This window comes from Jaculus jaculus, chromosome 20 (genome assembly GCF_020740685.1).
Source record: "Jaculus jaculus isolate mJacJac1 chromosome 20, mJacJac1.mat.Y.cur, whole genome shotgun sequence".
NCBI classification, from domain to species: Eukaryota; Metazoa; Chordata; class Mammalia; order Rodentia; family Dipodidae; genus Jaculus; species Jaculus jaculus.
Genome location: NC_059121.1, coordinates 13459631 through 13474942, shown reverse-complemented (window position 1 = coordinate 13474942; position 15312 = coordinate 13459631). Strand labels below are relative to the sequence as shown.

At 42.9% G+C, this 15312-nt stretch overlaps 1 protein-coding gene across 4 annotated transcripts in view; it reads left to right on the top strand.

Annotated features, from left to right (window-relative positions):
• The window catches only part of Rnf180 (ring finger protein 180), a 164639-nt gene that overhangs the window by 125190 nt on the left and 24137 nt on the right, over positions 1–15312 (top strand). The window lies entirely within an intron of this gene.

Genomic DNA, 15312 nt, shown 5'->3' with positions numbered 1-15312 from the left:
TTATTTGAGAGCTACAGACACAGAGAGAAGGACAGAGAGAGGGAGAGAGAGAGAATGGGCGCGCCAGGGCTTGCAGCCTCTGCAAACGAACTCCAGACGCGTGCGCCCCCTTGTGCATCTGGCTAACGTGGGACCTGGGGAACCGAGCCTTGAACCGGGGTCCTTAGGCTTCACAGGCAAGCACTTAACCGCTAAGCCATCTCTCCAGCCCTCTTTGTCTCTTTATTTCAATTCCGAAGGTGTCCCATGAATGATTGTGACGTCACTGGACAGCAGATGCAGCATGGTTTGTTATTCTCCAGTGTATGTCTCAGTGCTCTCCCAACTCACAGAGCCATGCCAGAACCGGAGATGACAGCAGACCTTCGTCATTGATCCCAAAGTCTGTACTCAGTTACATTCTTCCCGCAGTATCCTAGCCATTTGTTGTTCCGTCTTTTTTAATTTTTTTTTTTTTTTAATTTGAGAGAAAGAGACACACAGAAAGAGAGAACGGGTACGCCAGGGCTTCTACCCCTGCAAACAAACTCCTGCCCCATGTTGTGAATCAGGTTTACATGGCTCCTGGGGAATCAAACCTGGGTCCTTTGGCTTTTCAGGCCAGCATGGTAACCTTTAAGCCCTCTCTCCAGCACTGATGTTCAGATTTTTACACTGACATCTCCTGTGTCAGGGCAGTCTCACCTAAGGCAACAATGTGGGCTTCATTCTTCCCCTGTACCTTCCATGACCCGCTCATTCTGTGGCTCTGACCATTTCTTCTGGAGTCACATGCTGTAAATCTTTAAGTAAGTACCCAATGGTAATTATTAAGGCTTTCACCCCAATTCAAAATGCTGTCAAAGGCTTTCTTTTAAAACAAAGAAGTAGAGCCAGGCGTGGTGGCACACTCCTTTAATCTCAGCACTTGGGAGACAGAGGTAGAAGGATTGCCATGAGTTTGAGGCCACCCTGAGACTATATAGTTAATTCCAGGTCAACCTGGGCTAGAGTGAGACCCTACCTCCAAAAAGCAAAAGCAAAAACAAAAATAAATAAATAAATAAATAAAACAAAGAAGTAAAGGGATCCTGTTGTTTGAAGCCAGTATTTAATGAATTTCCTTCCAGAATATTTTTTTATGATTATACTGAAGCTTTTCTTGCTGCTGTTACCTAAAATATCCGATGAGATTAGCCAGGCTTGGTGGCACATGTCTTTAATCCCACCATTCCGGAGGCAGAAGTAGGAGGGTCACCGTGAGTTTGAGGCCAGCCTGAGACTACATAGTGAATTTCTGGGCTAGAGTGGGACCCTACCTCAAGAAAACAATCAGATTATACTATAAATTTTTCTAACTTGCCTCCTTTGTCTGACTTCAAGCCCCTGTGTTTCTTACAATTACATCATGCTGCATTTTCCCTGTGTACTCTTCCAGGATACCTATTTTGTTATCCACTATAACTTTATTTCAAAATGTATTTAATGATAAACATGGAGGTTACAGTTGGCTTCTCTTTGGGGAGATAACACACCCAACCATAGCAGCTTATGGGTGGAGTGGGTTTATTTCAGTCTTGGGGTTTTGAGGGGAAGTTTCTTCATGGCGGAGGAAGAAGGAAGCTGCCACATATCTGGGTGGAAGCAGTCTCAACATTGAGCTTGGAGCTGGGCTGATAAACTCGGGGTCCTCCCCCAGCCACACACCTCCTTCAGGAGCACTCCACTTCCCAAATTATCACCTTCTGGGGACCAAGTACTCAAAGCATAAAAGGCAATGGTGGGGGCATCTCATTCAAACTACCACATTTTTCTACTGGACCCTGTTGACTCACAAACCATCTCATGATAAAATTCATTCAGTCTCACTTTAAAATTAAACTTTTTAAATTTAAAAACTAATCCCTAAATTTAAAATAGTCTTCATCAATCCAAACATTGTTTAAAAGTGCAGTCTTATCTGAAACTCAAGACAGTCTCTTAACATTGAGCCTATAAAATCAAAACACAAGTTAAATACTTTCAATACATAGTAGCACAGAGTATCTCACCTTAAAAGGGAAGCATTTGTTGGGCTTGGCAAGGAAAGTGAACCAAGACCAAAAGCAGTCATGAAAAACATCAAATCCTACAGCTCTGCGTCTGACATTGGGGACCTGTGATGGAATGCCTGGTTCTAAATCCCACTCCTTCAGCTGTGCCCCTTGCTTTGGAATCAGAACCACCCAGCCCAGAGCGAGCAACTCTCCTTGGCCATCCTAAAGGCTTGCTGACACCAAAATCCTGGGGTGTCCATTGCAGCCACAGTTCATCTTCATGGCTTCATGCCCAACTCCCTCCTGTCTTCTCTGTAAAAACTACGATCCTGATCCATATTGCCTAGAAGGCACCTCAAGACACCACGTTGCAAATCCACTGATTCTCTCTCTTGCATATATACTTTCAAAACGAGTACCAGGTGGGCTACCAAACTTGTTAATCCAGTGGGGAATAAAGCTGACTTTGAAGAGCAGGAAAACTGCATTCTCCCTCCAGGGCCCCTCCTTCACGCTTCCTGATGTCCTAATACAGAACTCCTGACCCATCTCAAAGATGACATTCTCTCAAACAATTGCAGCCGAACTAGGCTGCAGTCTCTGGCCCAAAACTTACTTTCTGTGCCAACTTTAGACCTTTCATATCCCTCTGCTCATATCTTCCTCTGCTGTACATACCAGTTTACCACAAATTCAGCCTGCTCAAGTTCTGAAGACACAGGCAGCCTCCCACACAAACTGCTTTTAGCTTAGTCCTGGCAAAGTTCTTTTCCCCCTCATAAGGCGAGCCTCCGCAGCCCAGGCTCTCCACACTTCGGTCTCTCAAGCTCTCGTAGTGGAGTGGTTCGTGAAGCTCTGTTTACAGCACTACAAGGTGTCTCTTATCCCAAAGTTCAAAATCCTTCCATATTTCTCCCACAAATCAGTTCCAGAAGACCAAACACATGGTCAAGTCTTCTTCAGCAGCCACGCTCGTTGGTAGCTAATTTCTGTTGCAGTTACCTTCACATTGCTGTAATAAAACACCTGACTAGCCAGGCGTGGTGGCTCATGCGTTTAATCCCAGCACTCGGGAGGCAGAGGTAGGAGGATCGCCATGAGTTCGAGGCCACCCTGAGACTCCATAGTGAATTCCAGGTCAGCCTGGGCTAGAGTGAAACCCTACCTCGAAAAAACAAACAAACAAAAAAAACACCTGACAAAGAGCAACCGACAGAAGGGAAAGTTTGACTTTTGGCTACGGTTTCTAGAAGCTTCATCGCGGCATGGGAAAGTGAAGCAGGGCTCTGTCACCTGTCTGTGTGGAAGTGGCGTCAGCTGTGGGCTTGGGGCTGGGCTGACATACGCCCGGTGACACACGTCCTCAAAGCACGTGAAGCCGTGAGGGACATTTCATTTAAACTGCCCTTTGAGCACGCCACCGAGTGCTTTCCAGGGATGAGTTTTTAGAAGTAGATATAATAGTTAATGCCGAGTATTTTTAAAGTAAGATGTGAAATATTAGCAGCAGGGTATGAGTGATTGGTGCCTCTGTAGTCTTTCTATTCTTTTTTACTGTGTGTGTATGTGGTATAATTGTGTAATATGTCTGTGCGTGTACACCTGCTTGCACAGGTGCATGTGCACATGTGTGTGTGCTTACACGTGAAGGCCAGAGGTCAGCGTCTGGTGTCTTCCTCAATTGCTGTCAACTTTATGTTTTGTGACAGTCTCCCTCAGAACCTGGAACTCACCAACTCAGCTGTACTAGCCGGCCGGGGCCTCCTCTCTGTCTCCAGTGTTAACAGTGTAGGTGCGCCCTGCACCGCACTCAGCTTTACTGTGGGCACTGGAGATCCCAGCTTACACAGGAAGCACTTTGCCGTCTCCCCAGACTGGTTTTGTTGTTGGTATTGATTTTTGTCATTTTTTTAGACGAGTCTCATTATAGCCCAACAAGACTCTGTGGCCCAGACTGCCCTCAAACTTGTGGTAAATCTCTGCCTCAGCCTCCTGTTATCCATCACCAGCCATGAGGATTCTTTTATATTAGTGTCCATTTGTCCTTTGTACTTTATTTTATTTATTGTGTTTTATGAAAGTTACAAATTTCTGTGTTTTATGTATTCTCATTATGTAGCCTTTATTATTTCTTTTTAAAAAGTAAATTGATTATTATTATTTATTTAGTTGAGAGAGAAAGAAGTACGGCGGGGGGGGGGGGGTGGAGAATGGGCGTGCCAGGGCCTCCAGCCACTGCAAATGAACTCCAGGTGCATGCACCCCCTTGTGCCAGACCGCTTATGTGGGTCCTGGAGAATGGAACCAGGATCCTTTGGCTTTGCAGGCCTTAACTGCTAAGCTATCTCTCCACCCCCTTTAAAAACTATATAATTATTCTTAGTTTTAGCTGGGGCCCTTTTGAGGTATGATGGGATGGTTCTCACCAATTTGAGAAACAAGCAAGGCTGCTGTTTTCTTGGTGAACCAGGTACCAGCACAAGGGTGAAGGAGATTGACACAGAGAACAATCAGCTCCTACCATATCAGATATCCAGAGACCCAGAGGCCCCCAACACCTCATCACTGAAGCAGACCAAAAATGAACCCAGCATGGCTCAGGGAAATTTTTCGGAAGAGGGGGTGGGAAGAATGTCAGAACCACACGTTGGGTCATGATATGTAGAGACATTTATCCTACCCATAACTGTGGGGTAACTCCACGGTGCATGATCCATATACCTCAACAAGGAGGGGCCGGGGGAGGGGGAAGGACATAGATGAGCCTAACAATGGTACCAACTTGACTATATTCACTGAGTACAAAACTAATTAATAAATTTAAATAAATATTTAATGTAATTTACTTATTTGCTTATTTTTTTTTTTAAGAGAGGGAGAGAGAAAGAGAGAAAGAGGGAGAGAATGGGCATGCCAGGGCCTCAACCCAGTGCAGACAAACTCCAGACGCTTGCACCACCTTGTGCATCTGGCTTACATTGTTTCTGGGGAATTGAACCTGGACCCTTAGGCTTCATAGGCAAGCGCCCCAACCACTAAGCAATCTCTCCAGCCCAGACTCTATATTATTTCTAATTGGAAGTTAGACGCTGATGGCTTACCCACTGCAGAATTTTATAAGCATTCCCTGTATTTTGTAAATATTTTGGGTTGTATTGTGTCTTCAGTCCCCCACATCCAGCTCTGTTCTGGCTGCCGTGTGCATTATGCACTTTAGTACCTTTTCTAATTCCTTAGGTGCGTGTCCCAGCGACTTCCATTGAACGAGCTGTTCTTTCTATGCCAAATGAGTCACCTCCTTACAAAGCAGTATAAGAACTGCCTGAGTGTACATGTCTTAGTGTCTGTTCTTTCTGTGCACCTTTCTACCGTGTCCTGCACCATTATTTCATGCATAATTACCCCAGCATTTATGCCTTAGTAACACAAATAAAATTAAATAGCTGACATTTTAATGGGTATTTTCACAATGGAGAGATGACTGTGGAATATTACCTAAACAAAGTTCAGTAATTCCTGTCCTAAAGGCTCAACACATTTTATGTTAACTTTATGCCTGTGTGTTTTGTTGTTGCTATTGTAACTTTATTTTTCTTCTGGTTTCTGCTGCTTTTTAAAAATGTTTTAGGAAATTCAGTTTTCTAGCCTTAGATTCTTCTGTTGCCAGTCATTTTGCTGGGCTCTGAGAATTATTCACTGTGTGAATTAATCATCTCAGCCACCCAGCACATAACCAAGGGACAGTTTTGCCAAAAGTTAAAGTGAGATGCTGTTCTCTATAGGAACCAGAATGTTTGTATGATGAATAAGGGGTTCCTGGTAATGTAATTCTATCATGATGGTTCAGTTGACAGATCCATAATGAAATTCATTCCAGATTTGTCCCACAGAGTGCTGTTTAGTAAAATCATGACTGAAACCCCAAACTGTAACATTCATTGCTTATGTAATCGTACTTAAATCACTTAACACTGTTATCTGTGAACTCCACAAACAACACAGAAAGGCTGAAGTGGAATAGACTTTATAGAGGAAATGGTAGAGGCATTAAGATTTACTTTTTAAAACGGGTATCAAGATAAGCCATCAAAAGATGATAGAAAAAAAGTCAAGTTTGTGCTGAGCAACGTTGATTGCCAGTTAGTATCTGTAAGCTCCATCTTGCTTGTGAACATCCCCTTGAGCATTCAGCCCCCCGCGGAGATCACATTGCTCCTGGTAGTGCACCCATCCTCCGCTCCATGGCAAGCTGTCCCTTTTGCCAGTGGTTCCTTCACAAACAGAGGTTTGATCCACTTCTGGCCTATGCAAAATATTATTGATACTTTAAAGAGAAGCAAGAGAAGAGCTAATTTTCTTTGGACATGAACAAGAAAGTGAATTAGAGTTGCTCACTGATCTTTTATGCAAGCAAGGAGCTGACCTTAGCATGAGGCCCTTTAGTTAGATGAGAGAACCTAGAGAAAACATGGGATCTCGATGGTATTGTTAAATCACTGAAACAGAAATTTGAAGCCTACATTTGAATTTCTCATTATATGAAATATTAAAATTTTCTTATTAACTGAAATAGTTATAATAAATTTCCTATCACTTTGAACTAAGAGTAACTTAATTGATAAAAGCATTTTAAGGAAAACTAAAGATTATAATAGATGTACAAAAATTTCACAGATGTGAAGACAGAAAAATTATGTAAAGGAGAACACCTTCAGTGCTAGAGATGGCTCAGCACCTGAAAGCACATCCTGGGCAGGCATGAGAGCCTGAGGAGGGCTGAGGAAAAGCTTGCATTCCATCCCAAGGACCCTCACAGATGCTGGGTTGACCACACATGTCTGTCACCCCAGATCTGTAAGGTTCACAGACCAGAGAATCCCCCACTGTGGCTTGAGAAAAGAAGGCAATTTTGAGATCAGTAAGTGAATCTGGCTCAGAAGAGCCATTGGGGGGGGGGAGGGTACACCTGCTGTTCCTCTATGGTTACTACAGGGGCACACAGCCCGCCACATGGGCGCATGCACCCCACACACCACACTACACACCAAACCCCACACTACACACCACACCACACACCACACTACACACCAAACCCCACACTACACACCACACCACACACCACACCACACCACACACCACACACCACACCACACACCACACACCACACACCACACCACACACCACACACCACACACCACACCACACACCACACACCACACCACACCACACACCACACCACACATCACACACCACACACACACACACAATATAAAAGATCACCTTAGGGCTGGAGAGATGGCTTAGCAGTTAAGCACTTGCCTGTGAAACCTAAAGACCCCAGTTCAAGGCGAGATTCCCCAGGACCCGTGTTAGCCAGATGCACAAGGGGGCACACACATCTGGAGTCATTTGCAGTGGGTGGAAGCCCTGGCATGCCCATTCTCTCTCTCCCTCTTTTCTCTATCTGTCACTTTCAAATAAATAAATAATAAAAAAATTTTTTTAAAGAGATCACCTTACATCTTCTCAAAAGGGGGTCAGTAACATTTTTAAATTAATAACTTAAAACACAGTAAAATGAATGTATAGAATAGTTTTATGAGATCAGTGTTCCCAAGTCCTACCAAAACAACAAGTTAGCTGATGAACAGTTGTTTTGTTTTTTTTTTTAATTTTTTATTTATTTGAGAGAGACAGACACAGAGAGAAAGACAGATAGAGGGAGAGAGAGAATGGGCGCGCCAGAGCTTCCAGCCTCTGCAAATGAACTCCAGACCCGTGCACCCCCTTGTGCCTGTGGCTAACGTGGGTCCTGGAGAACCGAGGCTCGAACCGGGGTCCTTAGGCTTCACAGGCAAGCGCTTAACCGCTAAGCCATCGCTCCAGCCCGATGAACAGTTTTTTAAAAATTAACCTAAGGACATACAGTAAGTGGAAAAGGATTTATTTTAAATCTACTGAAATTCACTGAAGATCTAAAATATGGCTACTAAGTAGGTGAGAGTTGTCCAACATTAGTCGTTAGTGAAGTATAAATCAAAACTATAATTAGGGTTGGAGAGATGGCTTAGCGGTTAAGCGCTTGCCTGTGAAGCCTAAGGACCCCGGTTCGAGGCTCGGCTCCCCAGGTCCCACGTTAGCCAGATGCACGAGGGGGCGCACGCGTCTGGAGTTCGTTTGCAGAGGCTGGAAGCCCTGGTGCGCCCATTCTCTCTCTCTCTCCCTCTATCTGTCTTTCTCTCTGTGTCTGTCGCTCTCAAATAAATAAATTTTAAAAAAAAACTATAATTAGATAGCACTTTACACTTCAGCTGGCTGTACTCACACATGAGACCATAACTTGTTTGGGTGAGGATGTGGAGAAATTGAAGCCACTGTGCGTTGCTATTTGGAGTGTAAAATGTGGAGTCACTTCAGAAAACAGTAGACATTAGGTCCACGTAGGAGTCGGGAAAAGTTCTGGTGGCTCCCATATTGATTGGTTCTTTTGTGTGTGTGGAAATGAAAAATAACCCATTGGGACAGGGTGGAGGAGGAGGACCTTCAGATAGGTGAGACTGACTGTTGGCTTCTCTTCATGCCAGGAGCTCACACACCACATCGCAGCAGTAGGCTCATGCTAGGGTGTGACTAAGCTGCACACAGAATCTACAGGCCCATAAAGGAAAAACGCTATTAAACATCAAGCATGGTGAGAGGTGTCGTCCAAGTGAGAGAGGTGGGATACCTAGGTCCAGGAGATCATGGTCCCATTGTGAGGGAAGACACCATCGTTTTTTGAATTGACTGTCTGGAGGCAGGCTTCAACCACGCTGGCCAGTTTTCCCACTCTGAACTGACTCTGGAGGACCATCCTGCAGGCACTATTAATTAGCCTCAGAGTCCATGTGGACAGAGCTCATGGTTACACAGAAGATGAGAGTGCCTCAGGTACCGCCAGAGCAGCTGTAGAGTCAGTAAACCTGCCTCCCACTGTGATATCATTCTCTTCTTACCCTCACCTTCTCCATGTACACAAACGTTAAAAACCTTTGTAAAAGGAAGATTCCTACCTTTGTTCTGTTCTATTTCTTTCATCAACCTTCCTTTCCCTTTGATGATCCCCCCCTCCCTAACTCCGATGCTCCTGGGCTTCATGGAAGTAGGTGCTGGTGAACCGATGTACTGGAGAGCTCCACTGGAATGAAGAAAAAGAAATAGCTGGTTTCTTTCTCCCTTGCCTCCACAAGTCTCAGACCAAGTAAGGAAATAACATTTAAGCTAATGTGATAGTATGGTATTTCATCAGGGATGTGTTGACCGTGTCAGTCATTGAAGAATGCGACTCACATTTAGTCAGCAAAGCAGAGATGTCCTGGAGCTTTGGGGGACAGTCCCAAATAACATGCTGACAGCCTGCTGGACCCTGGCCGGGATGCCCATCTTACCTGCAAGAACATTGTACTTCCTGTTTTGCCTGTGGCTGACTGTAGCTTGACTCGAACTTGTTATCCATGTTTGCGTTAAGATGGCTTCATTCCTTCTGGATTCTACATCCGTCAATTTGACTTGTTCATTTCAGCCAATGTGATTTTGTTTTTGCCTCCATCCATACCTTTGCCCTTCCACTTTCCATACATGTTGACATGTTGTATGATGTAATCCCCGCCTCCAAATCTAGTCCGGATGCTATTTCCATGGTGTGTCTGACTATGTCACGTCATCTCTAGTGCTTTGACCCGCACAAGTGAATGTTTGATGGTACAAACACAACACGCATGGTATTTATAGATGAGGTTCTCGGAGTTCTGTCATTCTCTACCACCTTTATAAATCTTACTGAATCCACGTAGCACCTGAGTTTTGTGTCTACTTGAGGATTTTTCTTCTTACCAACTTGCATGTTTTTATTAAGTACTTATTTTTAGTCTTATTCTTAGCAATATATTTGTTAATTTATTTCTTTGGGGTTCTAGTTTATTTCCTGAAGTGTTCTGTAACATAAACGGGTAGCTATAAAAAGCTAAATATATTCATTCACTCTTATTCAAAGTCATTTCAAATATTACTGGGGGTTTACAAACCAATGTTTAGAAAACACTGACTCGTGTGTATGGAGATTAATCTCCACAAACATACTTAAAAGCATTTAAATAGTTTCAGGGGATGAAGATTGGCGATCACAGGTAGAACAGAGTATCACTCTTTTATAAATGGGGTCAGGCTGATCTCTGCGTCCTGGCTAAAAACATCCTCCAGCCTCAACCTCCCAAGTAGCTGGAGCCCTGGGCACAAACTTATTCCTTTCCCCATCCTCTTCTCCCTCCTTCTCTTTTCTTTAGCTTTATTATACCATTTGACTCATTATAAGCCGTTGGAGTATGCTACTTTGACTGTTAAAGAAAAAGCGCTTAACCAGGTGGGGTGGCTCATGTGTGTAACCAACACTCGGGGAATTGAGAGAGGATCGCTGGAGTTGAGGCCTGCCTGGGCTAAGGTAGTGAGATGCACTGTAGCTTGACTACTGATTGAAGCTCATTCTCAAAAACCTAAATAAGTAAATAAACATTTAATGTAGGACATTAAATGAATAAATCACTGAAGTCAAATTGTAGCACTGAGTATGATAGCAAGAAGGAAAACTAAATTCTATTTCTTTTTACATAGAACTAAAAGAATGCTGTGTTTTTAGCCGTTAATGGATATAGTGATCATCTTTGAGAAGCCAAAAATTATTTCTATCAGTCTGTTTCAGAATCCATGCCCCAGTGTGTATCATTATTGTTACAACAGTAACAAACATCACACAAAGAATACTTAGCATTTCATCTGCATAGTAAGAGCTCAGTAAATATTAGGGTCGACTTGGACTTAATTGAATAGATTCCTTTTAGCTTTATCTGTCTGACTTTGGGTAAAGCAGTTATTCCTGACTAATGAAACATTTGCTGAAATAGTTTTCTGTGTTTTAAAGTAAACACAAGGTAAGTAGCAAGTGCCTGAGTCAGAAAGTCTAGCTAAGCAATCTAGCCTAAAAAAGATTTCTTCTGGGCCAAAGGTTAAAAAAAAAAAAAATGATTGAAACAACTTTTTTTATTATGTTACAAAAAATTTAATTACATTTTGAAAATATTATGTTATCAATATTATTTTATCAGATGCTAAGTGAAATTATTGCAGCCAAGTGAACTGATTTTTAGCTGAAGTTTATCTTGGGAGCTACTAGATACTAAAGACCTGCCAAGCACAAAGTGCTGTGAAGATGACTGTGATATAAAATCTATAGCTCCTGACAAACCAACAAATCAAAGTGGGAGTGGTTATTTATGTCCATGGTGTATATGTCTCTTGTTTTCAGCCTGAAGGCTCTACTGCAATGGGACTTCCCAAACTAGATTTTAACCTCGAATGCTTCCCTGGGAATCAGCATGAAAATCAGATTTAAATGTCCTTGCAGCGTGAGCATGCATAGATTGGTATTTGTCAGACTGAGTGAGACCTTCCCGCTGGGTCTCTCCTTCCCAGCAGGAGAAGCTCCCCTTGCCTCCAGATCCCCCGGGAGCCTGCAGTTCACGGCAGACCTGCAACTGTCACACAGAAGAGCCTGCCAGGCCTCAGGAACTGGTCCCGTGACAGGGGCAGATCAGCGTAACGTTTCCATTACATATAAACTGCACAGCAAACCCTGATTTCTGTACCATTTGCACATTAAGCATTTCTGTGCGTCATATGTATACGAAATGAATCCCACAGGCTAAACACCTGGCACCTTGGACTTTCTTGCTCTTCTTACAGAGGAGCAAAAATACTGTCCTGAAAGTAACTAGGCAATAGTTTGTGGGTTTCCATTGCTGTACAGCAGAGCATGCTTCAGTGTCAAATATATTAATCCTTCTCCATTCCTGTGCAAAGGAAGGAATTCAGGTGTTCTTAGCCCATCATTCTAGCTCGTCCTTACTCCATCATGTTCAACAGTGTGAAGGAAAGTGCCATGGGTTATTTACCCAGAAACTAGTAAAATCAACATGGAATGAACGAGGCATCTCAAGTTCAAGATGATCTCAGGAAGTATTTGTAAACCAAAAGCAATATTGAGTAACCAGGATTTAGCATCAGCTACTGGGGTTCACTGACTTAGATGTTTTTCTCTCATGCCAGCGCCCACTCACTAGGCCTCCGGGTCCTGGGCTTGCTTATTTCTTGCAAATTTCTCTCACTATACATTAATCTTCAGATACCAAGTAATGCTTATAAATAAGCACACACAGTACCTATTAAAGCCTGACTGAGTTGGAGCTCTACTGAAAGTAAAAACCCCTTCATAACTGGATAATTGAGAAGTCTTGGAGAAACAACCTTATGATGACCTTCATCATCACAACTTTCACAGATTTCCCCTTGGTTTTTGTTTGTTTGTTTGTTTGGTTTTTGTTATTTTGTTTTCTTTCTTTTTTTTTTTTTTTTTTTTTTTTTTGAGGTAGGGGCTCAGTCTAGCCCAGGCTGACCTGGAATTCACTATGTAGTCTCAGGGTGGCCTCAAACTCACAGTGATCCTGCTACCTCTGCCTCCTGAGTGCTGGGATTAAAGGCATGCACCACCACGCCTGGCTAGATTTCTATTTTTTGTCAAATTGTTCTTTTGTACTTTGCATCTCAGGGAAAAAATTCTACATCAAGCAACATAAAACTTAGAAGGGAATGGATTCATAGTAATAAGAATGGGTAACCAAGGACTAATAATTTCAAAGAGATAAACGGACACACAAGTTTCAGCATTTTAAACTAGAACTTAGTGCCATTGGGTCTGTTTAAATGACAGTGTTTTGTATTTATTATAATCTTGTCATGTTCCCCTTCTGAATAAGACTGCAAGGCTCCCTGAACTCCCCTGCTGGAGCCCTGACTTCCTCAAGGAGGTTGTCTCGTTAGGAGATCAGACTGAATGTGCTGCCATGCCTATTGCATTGTCCTAACTTCTACACTTAGCAAGATGTTTGAAACCATTTGTAACAAATATCTGCTTAATTATAGTTATTTAAATAAAAAGTTACCAACAGTTAAGCGTAAATCTGAACTCAATATTGTATACTGTATTGATGCAAGCTAGCCCTCAAAATTGTTCTGTTGCGTGTGTCATTCCTCTTCTTTGTTAATGTGATATCTTGAGACTGCATGTAATAGCCCGGTAATGATGTGAACTCTGGTTACTTGGAGGCAGGGAGAATTTCTTCAGCGTGCCTGTCGTTGAATTTTTTGACTGTAGCACCACACAGAGATGCTGCAGTTTCCACTACTACTGCCACCACCTTCATCTCTGTCATCAGACCAGATCTTCTAGAACATTCACTTTTAAAAATCTTTTCTGTCATTTTCCACAATGCTGAGTACTCCTAATAAGAAGTAGCTCTGCTCAATAGTCAGTGCTGGCTGAGATGGCATAGCAGTGGTTCTGTTGCCTTTGACTCTGCCTTAAGATTTTTCATGGTGTTTCTTGCAGGTTATTGTAGGACACGTGCTGTGGAATATTCTATCTGTTGCTAAACCCTGCACTTCTAAGCCTAACTCCCCTAAGATGGGGACAATACATATCTAGTGGAAGAATGCCATCCTTGGATAAGGTTGGCACAGGTTTAGATAAGGCTTAATCTGTTCAACTGGAAAGGTCGTGTTCTGTAGTGACTATCAATTCCGGCTGTGTGAACGGCTCCAGGAGCCGTGAGAAAGCAGGACCCATGTCACACCCATGACAGTTCTGATCCACTGGTCTCTGTAGCAAGTCCTTGGGTAGTTTCGACCACATCCAGGCGTTCTGAAAGCACAGATCCAATGCAAGTCCCGTTAGACAGGAGGTACCTTTCATTCATCCTTAGTCCCTAAATAGATCAGCAAAGTGGCAGACACACCACAGACACGAAGTAAAGTTTTGCTAGAGATGAGGTGGGGGTGGGAAGAGAAAAGGAGGCGAGTGATTTTCAGAAGCTTCACGGTTTAAAAAACATTAAGACTATCCCTTCATTGGTGTGTGCTATAATTTGGGAAGGGTTTCTGTCTTGTCCAAAGGTATTTCATGTCAACCTTAGTAAATTATATCTTAAAATGCTCAGTCTTGTAAAATTATGTTACAGGGTACAGGAGTATATATAGGTATATCTGATCTTGCGAATCTTATTAATTCCTCTGATCATAGTTTTCATATGTTATAGGTGTGTGGTGGTTTGATTCAGGTGTCCCCCATAAACTTAGGTGTTCTGAATGCTAGGTTCCCACCTGATGGATATTTGGGAATTAATGCCTCCTGCAGGGAGTGTATTGTTGGGGGCGGGCTTATGGGCTTTATAGCCAGTTTCCCCATGCCAGTGTTTGGCACACCCTTCTGTTTCTGTGGTCCATCTTATGGTTGCCAGGGGTTGATGTCCACCCTCTGCTCATACCATCGTTTTCCCCTGCCATCGTGAAGCTTTCCCTCAAGCCTGTGAGCCAAAATAAACCTCTTTTTCCCAGAAGCTACTCTTGGTTGGGTGATTTCTACCAGCAATGTGAACCGGACTGCAACAAGGTGGCAGGTGTTGATGTAGGTATGTCTCATCTCACAAATCTTATTAATTCATCTGATCATAGTTTTCATAGCTTCCTTTTAAGCCTTTCCTGCTTTGGAGAATTAATGTATTATTTAAATAGCTTAAAAAGTACACAGTATGCTAAGTTCCTTAAAGCCAGGAAATGAAATATCATGGGCTTCATTATTGATTTTACTTCTCACAACTACTCTCTAGAAGAAAATTCTGGCCAGTTATCAGAATTGAAGGGGTTGGATTACTGGCTCATTGTTGTTGTTGTTTCTTCTTTCACCTGTTATACCAGAATTGAATTTATCTTGAAGTACGTTTTCAGTGTAAGAGAGGGTGTGCAATGGCTTTTCTTCTGTCTACAGCATCAACATTATAGGATATAGCTACAAGATTCCCAGAAGGGGAAAGAGGAAAAGAAGGAAAGGAAAAGGGCGTCCTAAGACTTCTCGAGTTACAAACTCTTTAAACCCTTCAGTTAGATCATCTCTAAGACAAAATCCTCATGGACCTCCTGCCTCGGCCCATTTAGAGTGCACTTAGAACGTGTGCGTCGCTTTTCCCGTTGGCTGACACAGTATTGCTTATAGAATGTTTAGTTTCTCAGAAAGTTATGCAAATTTCAGTCATCAGCCCCTAAGGGTAAATCGTCAAAGAAGTTTGCTGATATTTATTTACTTAAGAGAGAGATGGAGGTGAGGGGGGCAAGAAGAGAATGAGAATGCCGGGGTCTGTAGCCACTGCAAGCACAC